The following is a 19,514-nucleotide window of genomic DNA, read 5'->3' as shown; positions in this document are numbered from 1 at the left end:
ACAAAGCTCTATTTTTTGGAAAGTCACAACATACACACTTTGTAAACTCAATTAGTTTTGTTAATAATTGTTTAGTAGCTCTGGATTTTCAGTCTAGGTGCAGTAAATGGATTTGTGTTCTCCTGGGAAACTCTTTCCAAACTACAGATACTGAGTAATAGCTTTTAGAAACAACTGATTCTGTCACTGATAAACTTATTTCAAATCGTAGATTATAAACTAACTGCCCCCAGGCTCATATTATGCACTTAACACACAAACATGCAAGTGTTATCGACCTTTGACCTCACCCTCTGCAAAAAGCTCATTAATGATTTTCAAAGAAAGTCTGACTCATTGATGTAAACAGAGTCATGATGAGTTACACAACTTTTAATGCACTTTCAGGACTTGTATCCACACAACTATGAGATCATAGAGAGTTTTTCCATTTTAAATAAGTCTCACAAGGTCTTTTTAAACACAACTGTTGTGTTCATGATAAGATGACTGTGGTCCATTCCTCCACAAGCCTGTCCATTAGCCTGTGTGTCTGTGTCAGCTGCCATGTGCTCAGATAGATCAATGCTCTGCAGCCACTGACCTGGAAAATGCTGAAAAAGCTCTGCCTGCTCTGCTATCAATAGACGGGCTCATTAAGACCAGCTCCTGCTGAGTACGCTTGACTCAACTAGCAAAGACACTTGTTAGGATTGTGCTACAACTCTCTCTCATTAAACACAAACCTGGAGCCTCTGCAGATTAACAACAGGAGCTGTGATCACACCATCTCGTTCTTTCACCTCAGGATGTCAGTTATGGTGTGTGGAGACAAATATGAAAGAATCTGTGATTGGAGTGGCCTAACAGGACTTCTCGAGTTCTTTTCATTCATTTTTTAGCTGTGAATGTCCTTGTCTGACATAGCAGGAGGTTGTTCTGGCACCGAGGGAGGCCATCTGTTCAGCCTAGAGTGAAATCTATTGGATCTCTTCGAGGTTAGTATTGCACAACAAAGAGGCAGGATTGGGTTAGAACTTTTAAAATCTGACCTGTTTACTGGACCATGAGTCATTCGCCAATTAGAACATCAGAAAGAGAACACATTCCTGCAGACATGAGTTAGGCCAATGGACAGGATGAGCAGCACAGCTCTCATCCTCACACTGGGAGGTGATGCACAGCAGAGTGAGCTACGGCCACAATCTTGGGCCTCCTCCGGGGCTCCCTGCCCCATGTTTGATGGGGATCAAGTTTGGCTGGAGGAGCTGATTGGCCAACCGTCTTACCAACCTTCCCTAAGCCAGGCTTCCAGCACCAGCGGCCCCAGCAACAGCTCGGGGAGCAGCAGGAGTAGCAGTGAGAGTGCTAGCAGTCTGCACAGCTGGAGCTCAGGGACAACCTGTCTCCTGCACAGCTCCATCAGGAAGCAAAGCCAGGAAGCATTTCAGAGTCGACTGAGAAAGGAAGGGAGGCTTAGACTGTGTCCTCTCAGAGGGCCTCGTGATACAACTCAACCCCAGGCAGAGCTGGGAGGAGACAACAAGCCTAGAAAAGTGCGTGCATGGCCAGAGAGGGGTGGGCTCTGTCAGGGGAGGGATGTTCACTGGAATCATGCCAGGGCCAAAAGTGTCAAACCAACGCCATCGCTCTCCGAGGAAAAAGTCAAAGCCAAACTGAAGTTTTCACAGTTCCTGGATGAAGTGACATCCAATGTGCTTCAACCAGATCGCCTGCAGGGATTTGGTAAGCTGGGCTCTCCTTCCAGTTTCACCAGTCTTACCTTCACTCAGTCCACGCAAGAGATCAGCAAGCTGCCCTGCTCAATGGCCCAACAGCAGGGCTCTTTACTTGGCATTAAGACATCTGAAGAAGAGCAAAGTACCCTCTACCTGATGCGGAAAACCTTCCTGGAAACGGATCTCGACAAAGTGAGGGGGGATAATGAGCCACAGGACCTGGAGATAAAAGCAGACGCAGCGCCGCAGTCAGAGTTAGACGCCAAAGACCTGATTCCACCTCCTCCACAGTTCCGACAAGGGTTTGAATTGAGGAGTCCCTTTCCTGAGTTTCATCTCGACTTCCTCAGACACCACTACAGATCCGCCTCCTTACCCCGGGGCATCAACATGGTGAGTGATGAAAGTCGTCCCTGCCTTTAATCAAAGCCAGTCCGCAGAACATATGTTATGATTGGAGCGGAAATTGTTTCCCAGAGTTTTGAAGTGATGTCTGAATAAATGAAGTCTTTTGAATGATTCTGAAGGAGCTGTTCCTGATTGTTCCGGCAGCTCTATTGTTCAAAGTAAGGAAGTGAGACAGAAAGAAAGTACAGAGAGAGTGAGAAAGTGAGGAAGTCTATGGGGATTAGTTTTAGTGAAGATTTTAACAACAGCGTACAGGAAATAATCCATGCAGCAGTGAGGAACATAAAAAAATAGAAAAAAAAGAGCTCAAAAAAAAAATTTGTCAACGTCACACTTCAAGATGATAAAGACATCAAACCTCGGTTTACATTAATGTAGGCCAATAATTCACATCAGCACAGCTCCTGTGAGGAGTTATTCATTAGTTATGAAACAGACTGATTCTAACCGTGATGTCTCTCTCAGACCTTTGAAAGCAAACAAAATTATTCACAACAAGATTGGCATTTCCTGTGCTCCAGTTTTTTAGCACCTGTAACTGCTGTGAGGGGGTAGGTGTCAGACCAGATGATTGACAGCACACCTAAGAACTGGCCTCACAGATGATATTCAAAGTGTGTAACAGATGTAATGTTAAGAAGAAACAAGATGATGGATTTAATCAGAAAACACTTCTTTGACATGAAAAGGACAAGATTAGGAAAAAAGGATGTTTTACTTTGACCACAAGGGGCGCCAAAGTTACAGAAACCTTAGAATTATTGTCTGAAGCTTTTAGAATCGTATAAGTAGACAGTCCAGCCTGCTACAATAGGAAATGTTTAATCTATATGATACTTCCAAGCAATGGTGTATTAAGCTGATAAAATTTATTCTGATATTTTGAAGATTTTTGATAATAATACTCAAGATTATTTTGTGTCCATTGTCGTGTCTTTTTTTAAGGATAAAAATTTAAGCAGGTCCATCTAACTGAGAAACTTCAAAACTTTTCTAAGTCTAAGTCTAATCTTCAAAAAGTGCACTAAGTGTTGAAGAAAGAATCAGAAGAAAAGCAAAGCGGGTCCATTAGCTTGAGCATTTATTTCAGCAGAAATTAAAACTGGAGATTCACAGCAGGTGCAACAGGTTTTATACGGATCAAAATGGACCTTTTTTAATCATGTATATCACCTTCAAGACAACCCTCTTTTTTAACAGTTTTTAATTGGCGGTTGTTGGTAAAGATATCTTTTTGTTTTTGTAATTAATGGTCATCCCCCTATATGCCTCTGGCCAGTACACATGAGATGCACACAACAAGCAGAATTAAAGGAGAGTGCTTGACATCCCCACCCTAGAGAGATAAATCTCCAAGTGCAGGTCTCTCTGTGCTATAGGAGCACACCTCGCTGCTGTAAGACCAGGCCTCGCTGCTGACTCAGCTGCAGGTGGTTCAAGGCCATTAGTATAAGGAATTCATACTTCCACTACACATGAAGTACCCTACTGAAGGCACAGAGGATTCCAGAGGCCTTTGCAGACACAATCCTGCAGACAAACTACTGTCACACCATTTCTAATCTAATCTATGTATATAAATGTCAGTAGCATGCAATGAATATGTGAAGCTACATAAAATGTTATATTTGTGTTAAATGTATGAGAAAGTACTATTGCCCGTGTCTGTGGAAAAGCCTGCCAGAGGACCTGAGGGCCACAGAGAACTTTCATATTTTTAAGAGAAGACTCAAGACCCACTTATTTCATTTGGCAAGACTATCAACATCTAGCAATTATTTTAAAACATTATGAAATTCTGACACCGGGACTACACCAGACCTGTGATCATTATGTTCAGGAGACGAGGAGTTCCAGTGCTCTCTACCCCAATGATAGAATAGAATAGAATAGAATAGAATAGAATAGAATAGAATAGAATAGAATAGAATAGAAAATACTTTTATTTTATTTATCCCCGAGGGGAAATGCAGGAAGAGTCACAGCAGCAATCAAGACAACAAAAGTAGGAAAGTGTATAGAAAGTGCAAAAAGGTCCATAAGAAAATAGATGATGACAGCTTGTCCATCATTCTCCAGTTCAGCCAGCCTCCACCTCCACAGGGTCCAGGACTGAGCTTCTTCAGCAGTCTGTTCAGTCTCTGTCTCCTGTATCCTGTCTTCTCACAGCAGGTGAAGCTCTGTCTGATGTTGGCTCTGTTAGCCATGTCTGTGAATAGCATGATGCTACTCTGCCTTCTAGTATTCCCTCTGTTGCTGGGTTTGCACAGCTAGCTCATCCATCTTATTGGAGATTGATCTTACATTTCCAATAACGATGGATGGAAGGACAGGCCCATGTTGTCACTTTTTAGCTCACACCTGAGAACCAGCACGTCGTCCTCGCCCCCTTCTCCTCACCTTGTAGGGAACATCAGGCCTTGCACCAGTTAGCATTTACATGCTACAGGTTGCTAAAAGCTGATTTCACATATAAACAATGCAGCCATGGTTACATGTAGGATCTCTAGACAAACACGGGAACAAAACTAGTAAAAATATCACTGAAGACAAAACCAGTTTGGTGTCTATGACCAACAAATGAGCCATACAAAGTAATGATCCACTCCAATTGCAGAGATGACAAAAAAGAGATGAAAAAATCACAAGTAAGAGACAAGGAAGAGAGAGCTGCCGCAACAGGCAGCCACAACAGGCAGCCACAACAGGCAGCCACAACAGGCAGCCACAACAGGCAGCCACAACAGGCAGCTACAACGGGGCGGCACCTAGAAGGTTGTGATCCTCACCTAGTTAACGGGCTATAAAACCTCAAACCTGTTAATTTGGTTTGTGTTTTTGTCTCTTAGATCTGTTTATTCACTAACTTCTTACTTTAGGTGCTGGGATGCTGCATGCTGACCTCAGCGTGCATTTGTGGTTGTCTTCCCCAAAGGCTCCCAAACTTTAAACCCATGAACCCCAAAATAGCAGTGCCAGGAAGCAGACAACAACCAGCAAAACAGAAAGGCCTAAGAGACACTCAATTGAGCTGATGAACATCATAAAGTTTTCCCTGAGTTCCCTTCAGATTCAGTAACACATTCATTGTTTACAATTTGAATCCTAAAATTCAGCTCAACCCAACTTTTAGCTTCCCACTCTGCGTGTGACAGGAGAGAAAATGTTAGCCATATGGATCCTGGTGGGCTGTTTTAATTTACTGTCGCTGTTGTTGTCACTGTTGCTTATGAGTTTCTGTTTTCCTGTTTTAAGTGCAAACAGCTCCAGCAGCAGAGAAACACAGCAAGGCAGTGTTTGGCGAACATCGAGGAGCGTTTAGCAGCTTAAGAGTCCAAGAGAGACTGGAGGGGAAATAAAGTGGGATAAAAATGTTGTGTGTAGAAACAAATACAAAGGCATGCTGATAGTGCTTCATATTCTGGTGGTGGCACAGTTTGCACCTCCACGTCAGCTTGCCTCTGCTCATTAATGGACAAAATGTGAGGAAAGACTCAGCTGGAAGTGGAAGTTATGACAGAGACGGGTCAAAACTTTTTAAGTTCTCCCGCAGAGCCTCACTGCTCTCCGCTCATCCACCAGTGGAGATCGATGCGCTCCATGCTGACCGGCGAGCAGCGTTTATGGCTGTGCGCATTAGCATTCTACCCATCAGCAGCTCCTCCACACAATCCTAACCGAACAATGCAGTCATTTACTGAGTCAGCCCACTTACAGCCCTTTATTGTGTGACATCCATCATTTACTCAGCTTGAGATGTAACCCTTTGCTGAAAGAGCTGCAGATGTGGAGAACCTGTTTAAACACCTGTTTTTATCTGCCAGAGGTTTCTTCAGAGGGCATGTCAAAAGAGCTCAATCACTGCATTAACAGTGAGCGCAGTTATAGATCCTTTTGTCCCTCTGTTTTCTTAGATATATCATCCCACTAACGAGAATGCTCAGCTTCTCTCTGCTTCATTCGGCTGTTTTGTGCAGCAGTGTTCACAAGGAGCCCTAATTGGCAGTCTGTCTGTTTTTCTCCCTGAACCCAAAACACACTTTACAGATTTCTGGAAACGGCATGGCTGTCATTTAATAATAAAGGAGGAGATCACATTGCCTTAATTTATTGTCTGATTAAAATTCAGCCTTTGCCGTCACCTTAGCAACTGCTTGAAAAAAAAGGTGGGTGGTGTGGGGGCTGAGAGGCAAGCATGTGAGCCTGTTCAGTGTATATGTGTGTGTTGCTGCGAAAGTTTCCATACACGCGAGTCCTTGCACTGAAGGATTCTTCACAGGCACAGGCAGGCCTTCTGCTGCAGGGATACCAACTCGGCTTTAAACGCTCTCTTATCCCGAGGTGATCTGGATGTTGTGGTTGTTGTTCCCACGCTGACCCTGGAGATTGGACTCTCTGCAGCAGTTGCATCCTTCGTTAACAATGCCAGGGAGCACTTGTGAATCCTACCCTCCCCTGACTGCTCACCCTTAAACCTACTTTCCTGCTCTGGACACGTCATGAAGCTTGAAAACACAGCGACATGGATTCCTAAAAGTGAATGAAAGACAAAAACACACCGGGGGAGAAAATCCTCAAACTGTTGCATAATTCATCACCTGGAGAAAAATGGCCAGCAGCAGCATGCGTGTGTTCTCTCTTAGAAGATTCAACAGATTGAACCACCTGTTCCCTCTCACCTATTCCCCCCTCCTCCTCGTCCTCCTCTCTTAAATCTCTCCCTCTTCTCCCCCCTCCCTTCCTCTCCTTCTCTTCCCTCCGATTCAGCACCTTCCACAAGGAGCTGCTGCCAGCTCCCCTCATGGGGGGGCTTGCCATGTATCTGCAGTCTGGCTGCAATGGAGGTTTCCGCTCTCCCTCCTCCTCCCCCTCCTCTTCCTCCCTCTCCCCACTCTCACACTCTTTGGCATGATATGATTGTTCTCTTCTCACCTCAGCTGAGCACAGATGCGTACAGTCAGACAGTCAGATGGAGTTGAGGGAGAGACGAGTGGGGGTAAACACAAACACAAACAGAGGAGGGAAGGAAGGAGCTGCTGAATATGTATGTTTCATATCTTCCTCCTGATTGTGCTGCAGCGACGCTCCACTTGGCAGCCGGTTTTGACACTGACATGCTGTCATTTCCTTTTTAGGTGCCTGATGACAAGATGAACAACACAGACACCATCAGGTAAGCTTCTACCTCTCTTCCTCTCCATCTCTCTCTGTCCTCTTTCTGCACATATCTTTCAGTGCTCCATCCTCACGCCCCCGCGTTCTCCCTGTCTTCTTCCTTTAAGCTCCTTCCCTCCCACTCTTCCTCTCTGTCTTTCTACTCTTGCACTGTCTCCCTCTCTCTCTGTCTCTGTCTTGCTGCTGTTGGTGTTGGAGGTGGCGGCAGCAGCGCTGACAGTGGCAGTTGTGAAGGTGGTGGTGGTGGTGTGCGTGTGCTCGGGGTTTTCTCTGAGCTTTAAGGGACTAGCCGGGGAAAGCCGATCCTGATAGCACATATAGAGGAGGAGGAGGGGGGTTTTCTCTCCTCTTCACCTCGCGGCGTGGCAGGATTTTTATCCCCTTGGTTTCCAGGATGAAGCTCTGCGTGAGCGGAAGGTACTGCCGTTTTCCCGTTTGCATCTTTTGATTATTAATCTGTGAATGTGTGTGTGCTGTAGCTGCACTCAGTGTCAGTTTGTGCTGTCTCTGTCCTGATGCAGTGATGTTAGGAGAGATCTCCTCCTCTGATACTTTCTCACAGATTAAATGCTGCTTTTTTATGCAGACGATTGTATGTTGTACGCATTGAATCTTGAAAACCCACTGCAGTGACAGAAAAGCAAGCTTTTTTATTCTCCAGGATTCCTATAAATGCTTTTTAAATTTATCTTGGATGTGTTCAGGTTGCAAAAAATGACTTCTTCTTACCTGCCTCTGCATGATTTCAGATGCTCACCTGTCGGAATGCGCCTGTGAAATTGATTTATCACTCTGCTGCTCACTTTAATTATTGATTTTTGTGTCTTCGAGCAAGCCGGGTGGTCTCAGATTTCCTCATTCAACAATAATTTTCTGCCTTTTCACGCCTGCATGAACAGATTCTTTTGAGCTCCTCACAAAATCAGGAGCACTTACCGACTTTTTCTGATTAAAGTTGCATTACACGAGATTCAAGCAGGAGGAGATGATCCTCTCTGTCCCCTTTTTACCTCGCTGTCACACAACAGCCACGTTTTAATTGATACTATTACTAATGAGCCGTTATTAATCCGGCACAGACAGAAATAGATCGTGAGCTCTCCCCCTTTTGTGTTCGATTACCGATGGTGTTATTATAATTTCAGGCAGATTAGAGTTTAAAAGGTGTTTAAGCAGCCGACGACGGGTAATTAATCTGACAGGGGTGTTTCTCCAATATCAGACATCAGCTCCTCTCACCTCTGTGTCAGGATTTAATTGAATTATAGCAGCTCTGTGGAGATAAGAGGTGGGGTAGTGCTACGTTTTCTCCTCCTCACTCGTTTGCTAAATGAAGAAGCCATGATGAGGTTAAAGAGGAGGCTGGGTCTACCTGGTCCTCCGTGTGGATCTCCAAACTACCTCACTTCTAGTCCGGACTGATGAAACGTCCTGAAATCTTGCACTCCCTCTTCCTCTTTCGTAATCTCTTGTCCCTTGCTTGGCTGGGCTCCTGCATCAAGGGGCCGTGTGGCAGAGATAGAGATCTAAATTTTACATGAGGACCATCAGAGCGGAGAGGCTCTGAAGCCAATAAGGAGGTCTTTAAATCACAGGGATGGATATGGAGTTTTACAAGTGTTGTTAGAGAATCAAACTGAGTGTCAACTTCTTCTCGCAACAATAAATTGAAGAGTTTTATCCTGAGACTGACGCCGCTTGGAAAAAGCTGAAAGCTGCTTTTGAAGGATGACTGACAGCCTCAGAATTAATTTCTGATTTCTAAAAGAATGATTATGAGATTGAATCCTGAGAGGGAAGAAAATTAAAGGCTGGCACAGTTAGAGCATGAAAATTAAGAAATAATCTTTTGATATTATTCTGCCTTTAATTACCACAATTATAAAGATTAAAGGACAAATGAAAAACTGCTCCTTTGGTGTCGCAGCAACATACAAAATTTAACATTGTATCAGATTCTGCTTTCATTGATAGGAATGAAACATTTCCTAAAATGCCAACAAACTGAGTCCAATCTTTATTTTTGATGTAAAACAGAGTGAATATGATGAAAATACCTGTGCGCTACAAAAATTCAGTCTGAAATTCAGATTAAGATTCAGGTTGATTGAGATCTGGAGGCAGAAACGAGGTCACATGACTCATGTTAGCACCTGCTTTTGCTTCCTCCTGCTGTTCAATCAATGTTTCTCTATGAAAGTGTGGTTCATTATTCATTTTATACCTTTTTTCAGTTAATGCTGAGAATTAGAGAAGAAAAAAGAGAAACTATCGAATGATAAAACCAGCCTGAGATTTTTAGCTTGTCTTAAGCTTGTCTTCAAGTGATAATTTTTACCTGTAAGTCAACAAAGTCAGTGTGCATAAAAAACTTTACCATGAATTCCCATAAATGTAACTTTTAACAAGTAACAGTGAAGTAAATACAAGATTGAAAAAAAAGAGAGTTGTAGTTCCTTTAGTGTCCACTAGGGCTGTCTTGGCAGCAGATTTGCACTTTCTGTTCAACAGCACCTCAAAATTTATACAGCATCCTATGTGATAACTTGGCTTTAACTGCTCAACAAATAAATAATGCTCATTTACTATCCCATAGCTAGCAAACTAACTGCAGCTACAGTGGACGCCAGAATCATCAGAACCCCTGACAGATCTGAAACCTTTTCTTGTCTCCAAATACTGATCCTGAAACATGCAGGTTGCTTTTAGCTCAACAAATCTCAGATTAAGTGAGTCCTTCTGTTTTTATCCACTTTAACTTTAATATTTGTCTTGTCCACTTTCAGCAGCAGTTACAGCAGCTCATGTCTCTGGCATAGTGTCAGTTTATTTTCTGAAAGCTTCAACACTAATGTTGTTCCAAGATTTCTGCTTCTCAAGAGAAAGACCTTCCTTTGAATGTGCAACAGATCTGTCTACTTTATTTTACAACTTTACCAAATCTTCTGTAGTTTTCATTTTCACTGTTCCTTTTTTATCAGAAAAAAAAGCATAAATTTTCTTATGATAGCTCCATTCTATGGTATATAGAGCATCATGACATCATGATGACTTTCTAGATATTTTTGTCATTTTGAGGGGGATTTTAATGGAAAATTCAACAACATCAACAACAAAAAAAAGGAATTGACACACTGTAACTCTTATTATCATAGTGATATCTACAGGATGATGGTGATAAAAGTGGAACAGGTTTGTTGTGTATCCCACATTTGCCAGCACTGTTGTTCAGAAAACAAATATCAAACATGCAGGAAAGTGTTTTCTCAGTGCAGATTGAGTGTTTTTCCTTTGTCAGTCACCTCATCCAACATAATTTGCACAGTTGTGTTTAGCTAGCTGCCTGGCTGGTTACTGAGTCGTCTTCTTTTACTGCTGCCACTGGTTCATCTTCCCCAAACCACAACCTTTGGCCATGAGAAATTAAACCCAGGCTGAAATACATAAAACTGCAGTTCCTCAAGTGTCCACTTGAGGCTGGCTCTGGAAGTGACAGAAATCACATATGCACCAAGCCAAAAAACAAAACAAAAAAACAAACATTTTACAGTTAAATAAATGTGTTTACAGCCTGGTACAAAAATGACTTAAAGAAAAAAAAACATTTCCCTAACCGCACACACTGCATGGGGAGAGGGATTTCTTTTAACAGTTCAGCAGTTTAGGAGATATTAAGATCATGAGTCTGCTCAGTCAGCTTCAAAACTCTGGAAAAGAAAAACTGAATGGTGATGTCCATGTCTGCATTGTGTTCAAATTATGAAACCATTTTTGTTCTTAAATGAGTTTTGAGGTTGGTGAAAAGCAGCATTAGGACCACTACTGCCCCTTACTGTGAACTAATTGGTTACACGGTATTACAGTGTACTTATTTTACTCTCTCTTTATTTAATCTCAAAAAGACAGTTGTTGTCCATATATACTAACATAACGTTACAACCAAGAGACAAAATCTGTCTTTTTTAAAAATGAAGCCTATGCAGAAGTGATAAAAGCTGCAGTTCATTGAGTGTCCACTTGAGGCTGACTACAGAAAGACCTGAAACCATATGCATACCAAGCTAAAAAAAAAAACAGACATTGAAAACATATTTATAACCTATGCCAAAGAACTGCTTGAGTCTGAACAAGTGGCAACCTCTGGTCAAAGAATGTGAGACAATGTGTAAGTGCTCAAATTTGCTGTTTTTCAAGTGTCTGCTTGAGGCTGGCTCTGGAAGCCACAAACACACCAAGCCAAAATAAAATGTTTTCAAAGCAGAAATTTACAGCCTTGTTCAAAAACATCTCCTGTTAGAATCGCTAATTTTACTATCGGCACACACTGTACGGGGGTGTATCGTGAGCTCCCCCAATCAGAGGCACAGCTTAGGACACATGACCCACACACCTAGCTGTATGCAAAGCCCTTGCCACTACCAATTTGGCCACGATAGCTGATATGCTTCATTTTTTGTTTTAGAAACTGACGAGTGACGTAGGGGAGTTTACGTCCATGTGTCATACAGTCTATAGGTCTTAAACACTCATATATCTTACTGCACACACTGTAAGGGCGGTAGAATCTTTTTCTGACTCAGCAGTTTTGAAGATATTAAGATCCAGGTTTGTCCAATCAGAGGCACAGCTCAAGTTACTGACGGAGGCTCAAAGCCTGCCTCTTGAGTCGGCATTTCCAACATGGTCCCTGCCGACAGTTGGCTTTATTACTCTTTATCAGGAACAGATTGGTGACATCACAGAACCTATGTCCCTACTACAGTCAGTGGTTGTACTCAAATGTCAACATGACAGCTTAACTCAACTGGTTGCAAACAAAAAAGCTCTGTTACTCTTGCAGAGTGTTGTTCATTGAATTTTAAGATAATAATGTTGCAGGTTATGAAAACTATTAGGCTGACTTGTCTGACTGAGCTTTGGTAGCTTTATAACAACCCACCTCAACTTCACCTCTTTGCCTTTTCCAAATGGACCAAAAGCCAGTTTGAGTCAGCATTCTTAATTTCCCATTGTTGGGATTCAGATCATGTCTTCTACCTCCATGTGTTGTACAATTTCATGTGGGTTCCTGAGTCACTGCTAAATGATCCGTAACAAAACCGCCAGCAGAGCCTCCATTTGCTGAATTTTCAATTTCCTTCTCATAGGGATAAAGCAAACAGGATCATAAAGAGAAGCAAGCTTTGGGCTGTGTACAAGCCAGCCTCTTCTCACGATTTGGTCTTCATGCTCATTTTGCTGTCTTTAAATTTTCCTCTGCTTCACTTTTTCATCAAATGTTTCCTTAACCTTTCTGTGGGGAGGTAACCGCTCTTGCTAACTGATTTAAACTCTGTTAGGAGGCTCTGCAAAGGCTGTAATGTGCCTCAGATTACAGTAGAAATGCTGTTTTATCATGCTGGATGAATGAGGTGTCCATTGAATCTCTTTATTAGATGAAGCGGTGATGGAGAGGAGCATCAGCAGACATTTTTATGTGTGTGAAAGTGGTGTGGGAGAGCGGCTGGTCTCGAGAGGCTGGAGGTTAGTTTTGATCTGTTTAAGTGGACAGAGTTGGTCTAACAGACTAATGCCTCTCTCTCTAATCTGTGGTCAGAGCTGGCATCCTCTCTCTGAGGCACTGACAGCTCCTTTGGGGGTCATTAAGTGTTTCTTATCATCTCAACCCCCATTATTCGTCTCCCCCTTCACCCTCTGCAGCAGCAGCAGTCAGATCACACAGGTCAGGATGGTCTCTCTGAATATTACAGCTGCCGTAACAACTTTTTCTCTGACTCAAAGGGGGTATTTAATGAAAAACACACTCCTTCAGTTAAGGTGCTCATGTATGTAGTGTTTTCTTACCCGTACAATGTGAAATAATCCAACCCAGTCTTTTGTTTGTAATCCACCTCTGTCTGATAACACTCAGTCTGATGGTCTGACCTTAACCTTAAAGCTCCTCTCTGTGTAAGCTTGCAATGGATTAAGTCTGATGGGTTGGATCCTTTACACCTGGGGTTAGGGCACCTGAAATACACCAGATATGTATGCAGTGCGACTCCGTTGTGCTGCGTCTTGACTGTGTTTGTCACCTTACACAGCTGGAGTCACAGAAAGAGAAGTTCCGGTGCTTCCCACTGCATTGATAAATCTCTCTTCATTCTCTCTAAAACCCCAAACCTGTTGAGTCCTGGTCTGGCCTGGTCTGGTTTGGCTCATTATGTCCGTTCGCTGTCGTAGTCGAGCTAAATACAAACTGATTCTGACATGGTCTGTTTTATTTTGGAAGTCACTGGGTGTTTTTAGGTAGTTTTTGGTCATGACTTCCTGTCCAGCTCAATCTTCTCCACGCTAAATTATACATCTCAGCTCCGCGTCCATCAAAAATAGGAAGGCATGCGTATTACCTGCAACATACTGGACCAGCCACACAGATGTACTGCAACAGAACGAATACTGTGTAACTTGACAGATTGATTTGAATGAAACCTATTTGATCCGTACGCAGACGCATCCTGTGGATGGATGTTATTTATTTTTGTTTACATCAAGCAATTAACATTTGAAACCATCACTTTCTTAACACTTTATAAGATATATAAACTCTTAGTATTAGCTGGTACACTCATCACTCAGAGCTCAGTTCACACCAGTTTAAATGAACTAGTTCAAGTTCACTTTTTTCGCTACAAGTTCTCGTTAACATAAAAGCCATCTATGCTTTAATCCATATTCCTCAAGCTAGTACAGGCCTAACATTTTATGTTTTTTGAGTCCCCTCTCTTTTCTTCCATGTAATAGTAACTGTATAATAGACAACATGCATGTAAGAGCTTCAATAAAGCATAATACGCTCAAAATGCTGGGAAAATTTTAAAGTTGGGTTTACACAATGTTTCACTTGAAAACAAAAAAATGAAAAAAAAATCTTCCCTCACAAAGAAACGCTGAGGGACTAAAAAAAGCACTGCAGTATGCATGCCAGGCCTGTAGTTGGTGATATAACCGCAGAGTCTTTGGGTAGGCCTCTGCTGACGTAGAGGTGGGCAGATCATCTTGTGCAAATATAAAATGTGTCTTTACTAATTGTAGAAGTAGAGACGTATCAAATGTATTCCTGGCGTTCACAGTCAAACACACTCAAATTATGCTCTTAGTTAACCCCAAACCACTGACTGTTACCTTTTTTGGTCATAAAAGGACATTGTTCTGTATTCTTCTCAAAGTTACACCAGTTAGTTATCTTTAAAATGTCCAAACTGAACCAGGGTTCACAAATTTGCTTGTTTCTGATGAAAGCAGCAAAGACGTAAGACGATGAAGGTCCCAGTTTGCCTCTGAGGGAGGAAGGAGTTGAAGGATAGTTCAGCACTTTGTAAAATACTACATTCTTTTTTCATTGAGAGTAAGATGACATAATGAGGGCTCTTTTTAAGTCTTTTTACTAAATATAAAACAAGGCTCCCAGCAGGACACAGCCGAGCTTCAACCTTTGAAACAGGGTGAAACAGCTACCAAGTCTGCCTGAATGTGAAAAAACAGGTGGTCCAAACCTTTCAGGCTACTTATGTGTTTTCGCAAAGGTGTGATATGCTTGGATTTAGAGAATCAGTAATTTAGTTGCCAAACCATTCAACCACATTTAAGCATAATACATGTTGAATTTTAACAATGACGAGTTTTGAAGTAGAAGAAAGTTTGAAGGAAAGTAAGAACACAAAACTAACTTTCCTCAAGTTTTCTGCCTCCCAATTGACTGTGATGACTGAAAAATGAAGGTCACAGCCTGAGCCTCACTTTTATAAATTCTGTCACGTCAATGTTTCTCTGCAGGAGAGAGCTTGATGTGTGATATTGCTTCTATATTTTCTCTCTATAGTCTATTTTTTGTGTGAAAGCTCCATTCATGCATCACTGAGATGAGGCTTTTTACACGCTCTCTTGAGAGCTTTAGATGGACCAGTAAGTACATCGGAGCTGCCTGCTGTGTGTATAAGAGGCTGAGGCAAATGGAAACACACACACACACACACACACACACACACACACACACACACACACACACACACACACACACACACACACACACACACACACACACACACTCACAGAGAGCTCTCCAAACACACAAATAAAAAAAACGTACATGGTACACAGAGCAGCACCCTGCAGGCATGCAGGTTTGCAGAGGTGGTTCTTTCTGTTGTGTCTAATCACTACCTGTCCGTTCCTGCTGCACTCATAAACGGTATGCTGTGACGGTGGGCGTTGTGCATTCTGTGCGTGCATGTGTGTGTCTTTGTGTGTATGTGTTTTTTTGTCTGTTCTATTTTTAATGAGATGAAACCTTTCGAAAAGCTGCCTTTGCTTCTCTTGTCCTGAAAAGACAAACCAACACTTGCTTTATTTCAACAAATACAGTTCAAAGAAGGGCAGAAAGCTTCAAAGTTCTGTAAACTTTGTGTTTTTTAAAGAGTATTATTGAGCACAAAGCAAATCCAAAGCAAGAAGTTTTGGTTGTCAGGTTCTGGGTCGGGAGGTGACCTTTTCCTCTCTCTCAAACAGCTTCTCTGGCATGGTTTTCTCATCCGGAGGCTGCCTCTCATTTTTGTAGGACAGAATGTGCTTGTGTTTGTGTGTGTGTGATTGTGTGTTTGTGTGTGAGTGTTTACTTGTGTGAGGTCAGAACTGTTATGGCCTGAGGTGTTTTTTCTTGCTTGGAGACCAAGTTTGTATTTATGGAAACATATGTCATGTATCAAAAACACCTTCAGAGACGAGTAGTAAGGATACTTTCTGCTTTGTTTACTGTGCGCTCTCATTCTGATGGCACAAAATACCCACTTATATGATGAGGTAGCTCGAGGTCTGAAGTCCAAACCAGATTATTATGGGTTTTATTTGATGGGACACTAATTTCAGTTTAAAACCAGTTCATTTCCTGTAGCAAGATAGCAAGTAGCGTCTTATACTAGTCCAAGAAAGTTAAAGACTTAGAATAGAATTGAACTTTATTGTCATTGTAACGAGTACGAAATTGAAGTCACAGCAGCAACCAAGAAAACAAAAGTAAGAAAGTGAAAAGAAAGTGAAAAAAGGTCCACAAGAAAATAGATGATGACAGCTTGTCCAGCATTCAGTTCAGCCAGCCTCCACCTCCACAGGGTCCAGGACTGAGCTTCTTCGGTCATGCTCCCTCTCTGTCTCCTGTATCCTGTCTGCTTACAGCAGGTGAAGCTCTTCCAAAGTGGCGTTGGTGTCTGATGTTAGCTCTGTTAGCCATGTCTGTGAATAGCATGATGCTACTCTGCCTTCTGGTATTCCCTCTGTTAGAGGGTCAAAGTATTCCCTATGTTGCGGGGTGAGCACAGCTAGCTTGACCATCTTAATGGTGATAGATCTTACTTTCCAAATAAAGATGAATGAAAGGACAGGTCCATGTCCACACTTCTTAGCTCACACCTGAGAACCAGCACGTCGTCCTCACCTCCTTCTCCTCACCTTGTGGGAAACATCAGGCCTTGCACCAGTTAGCATTGACATGCTACAGGCTGCTAACAGCTGATTTTACATGTAAACAATGCAGCCATGGTTACTTGTAGGATCTCCAGACAAACACAGGAAACAGTAAAAATATCGTCAACAAATGAGCCATACAAAGTAATGATCCACTCCAAATACAAAGATTACAAAAAAGAGAGAGATGAAAAAATTACAAGAAACGGACAAAGAAAAGAGAGCTGCTGCAAAAGGCAGCCATAGCCAACAGGGTGGCGCCTAGCACCCTGACTGTATTATCATTTTAAGGGATTATAAATGTGTAAATGTATGATGGGTAAATCTAATAGTGACAGGAATTATAATTTAACTGTAAATGTCATTAGTGGAAAAAGTAAGGGGATGAACTTGCTCATATTTCAAGCTTCTGTCAGAGTTGTTGGTGAAACAAGAGTGAAGTAACTCTATATTTCAGCCTCGCCCGGCAAATTGCACAGAGCCACTAGTGTTGATTGACACAGCAGAGTGTCACTGATCCTTCTTATTTGAGTCTTTTTGAGCTGATACGTGGTACCCGGATCAGATCAGTCCATCCCAAAGATCCAGAGATGTCTGCCTCTAATAGAAGCCTCCTTCATAAGGCCCTGCACCTTCTGCAGTAAAAGCAGATAAAGGCTAAAGTTTATTTAAGGATCTGTTAATGTGGGCTTACAGAACACCAACACTAACACTACTTCTCACTGCATATATAATGCAGTCCAAAGCTTTAAGCTAAAGACATGTTAACCTCACAAAAACAATTATAGTGCTTGATATTTTTGGCACTATTATTGAGAAATTTGTCTAAATGTATTTGGTTATTCTTCTCAGCAGATTTGTAAACATTTTATAAGTTCTGTTCTCTAAGGTTTTGTGAAAACCTCATCAATTGAAGTCTTTTGTAGTGAAAGTGTTTCTACTTTAAAGTATTTAGAGTGCCATAAGGAGGTATGAATTGATTTAATCTTTGTTTTTTTGGACTGAAATCTGAGTGCAACAGCTTTCAGGGGGTTTCTTCCTTGAGCAAACACAGCTCTCGAGGCTTTTTAAATATCTCCTTTAATTGAAAATCAGCATTAGATTGTAAATAAGCGTAGAACCACGTTAAGACTAAATTAGCGCTGCTACAGCTAATGGCACGCCATCCTCTGTTTCTGTTATTTATTATTGAACTGCAGAGAGTAAGATTTCCAGTGGGGGGAGGATAATCAAAGCATTTCAGCATCATTAATGAAAAACATTTGACATTCATATATGTATGTGCTAGCTCAGATTCCACATAATGTGATATAAAATGAGAGCCCTGCATAGATCCTGTGTTGTGTTGGCTCGCTGAAGTCATACCCTATTAAAAACAGCTCTGCTATTTATCTATTTTGTAATCTGAGAATCCATCAGAAGGTGCTAAGCCAGTTTTAAAAGATGCTTTCATAGCTAAGTGATTAAAGAGAGTATTTATAAAATATTCAAATTCAATTGCTAAAACAGCCACTTTTAGAAGCCAATTAGTTTAGTTTGGCTTGAGAATGGAAACAGAGACCCTCAGCAAAGATTTCCATATTTCTACTTTAGAGGTTCTAGTTGGAGGATTGAGCATATTTTTATTTTTACAACTTGATCTTTTAGTTTAATTTGTGTCATTTCCTTTCTTTTCTAAGAGCACATGATAGAAATGTTTTCTCCCTTTGGCACATCCTCCTTATTCCAAGAAACTTTTGCCAGTCCTAAGTGTTTTTTTTCCCAGGTGGATCCCTACTTCAGGTCACAAGTGCTGAAAGCGCATTCACAGCTTTGGCCTACCTGGGTCAATAACTTTCACAGCAGAACATTGCTTTTTTCAAAAACAACACCCCTTTTAACCCCAGCAGGCTAAACAGAAAGGAAGGGCTTGATTTTCATCAGGACAAGCAGTCCTCTGAGCTGGAAGACTTCCAGGGACTGACAAACACAGATGGCTGTGAATTAAGTGTTTGGGGACCGTCTAAAAAGTAATTGTCTGCAACACTAAAGCTGGGGCTGTCACTTTTGAGAAAGCAACGTTCCACCATGAGTTGGTTGTGTTTCACACATTGCAATTCCATCTCTTCTCCATCATGGTGGCAGATCTGATTGGTTTCAACCCAAGTCAATGTGTTAACTCTCACCAGCTCTACTTTACCTTGCGTAAGTTCTTGCAGGTCGGCGAGAGAATTGCAAGACTTCTGGCTGTTAGGGAGTTGAAGAGAAGGCATATTTCCATGCTGAACATGAACACAGCATTGCAACTTTACATATTGAAAAATAAATGTAAATTGAATTTTTTTGAGAATTTATTGATAAATAGATTAATATTTATTACCACATAAACACACACAAACTTACCAAGTACTGGTACCATTGAGCACCAATACCAATTGCTAGGTACTGGGCATTGATACCATATCATGTCAAATTTGAAAGGTACCCATCCCTAGCTACAACAACAAACCAACATAAAAAGAGGAGTCAGGCCAGGAGTCAGGCAGTTTAAAGTTTTACAGCCCAACATGAACCAGGAGAGGACCATTATTAGGGTAGAAGGTGTGGGAACTCCTTGGTCACATGACTCCAGCTATCTGGCCGTCCTGCTCCTGTATGTGCTGGTGTGAGCTGACAGATGAGATCACAAAGCCAAAACGCAACAAAACGGACACAGATCTGGTGTGTGTCTTGCAT

General features: G+C 41.9%; 1 protein-coding gene across 2 annotated transcripts in view; it reads left to right on the top strand.

Moving 5' to 3' along the window:
• Positions 1-6,993: 6,993 nt before the first annotated feature.
• Positions 6,994-19,514, top strand: part of LOC141802183 (brain-enriched guanylate kinase-associated protein) — a 37,430-nt gene continuing 24,909 nt past the window's right edge. The window contains exons 1-2 of one of the 2 annotated variants that reach the window (XM_074685660.1): positions 6,994-7,170; positions 7,262-7,299. The gene's annotated coding sequence lies outside the window, so the exon portion shown is untranslated. Of the gene's footprint in view, positions 7,171-7,261; positions 7,300-7,453; positions 7,719-19,514 lie in introns of those variants that run through there. The other variant, XM_074685659.1, reaches the window with a different exon arrangement.

The sequence above is a fragment of the Halichoeres trimaculatus genome, unplaced genomic scaffold (assembly GCF_033239565.1).
Source record: "Halichoeres trimaculatus isolate MK-OKI-2021-1 unplaced genomic scaffold, fHalTri1.1 fHalTri1_scaffold_13, whole genome shotgun sequence".
Taxonomy (NCBI): domain Eukaryota; kingdom Metazoa; phylum Chordata; class Actinopteri; order Labriformes; family Labridae; genus Halichoeres; species Halichoeres trimaculatus.
Note: the sequence above shows the minus strand (reverse complement) of the source record. Positions and strands in the feature narration are given on the sequence as shown.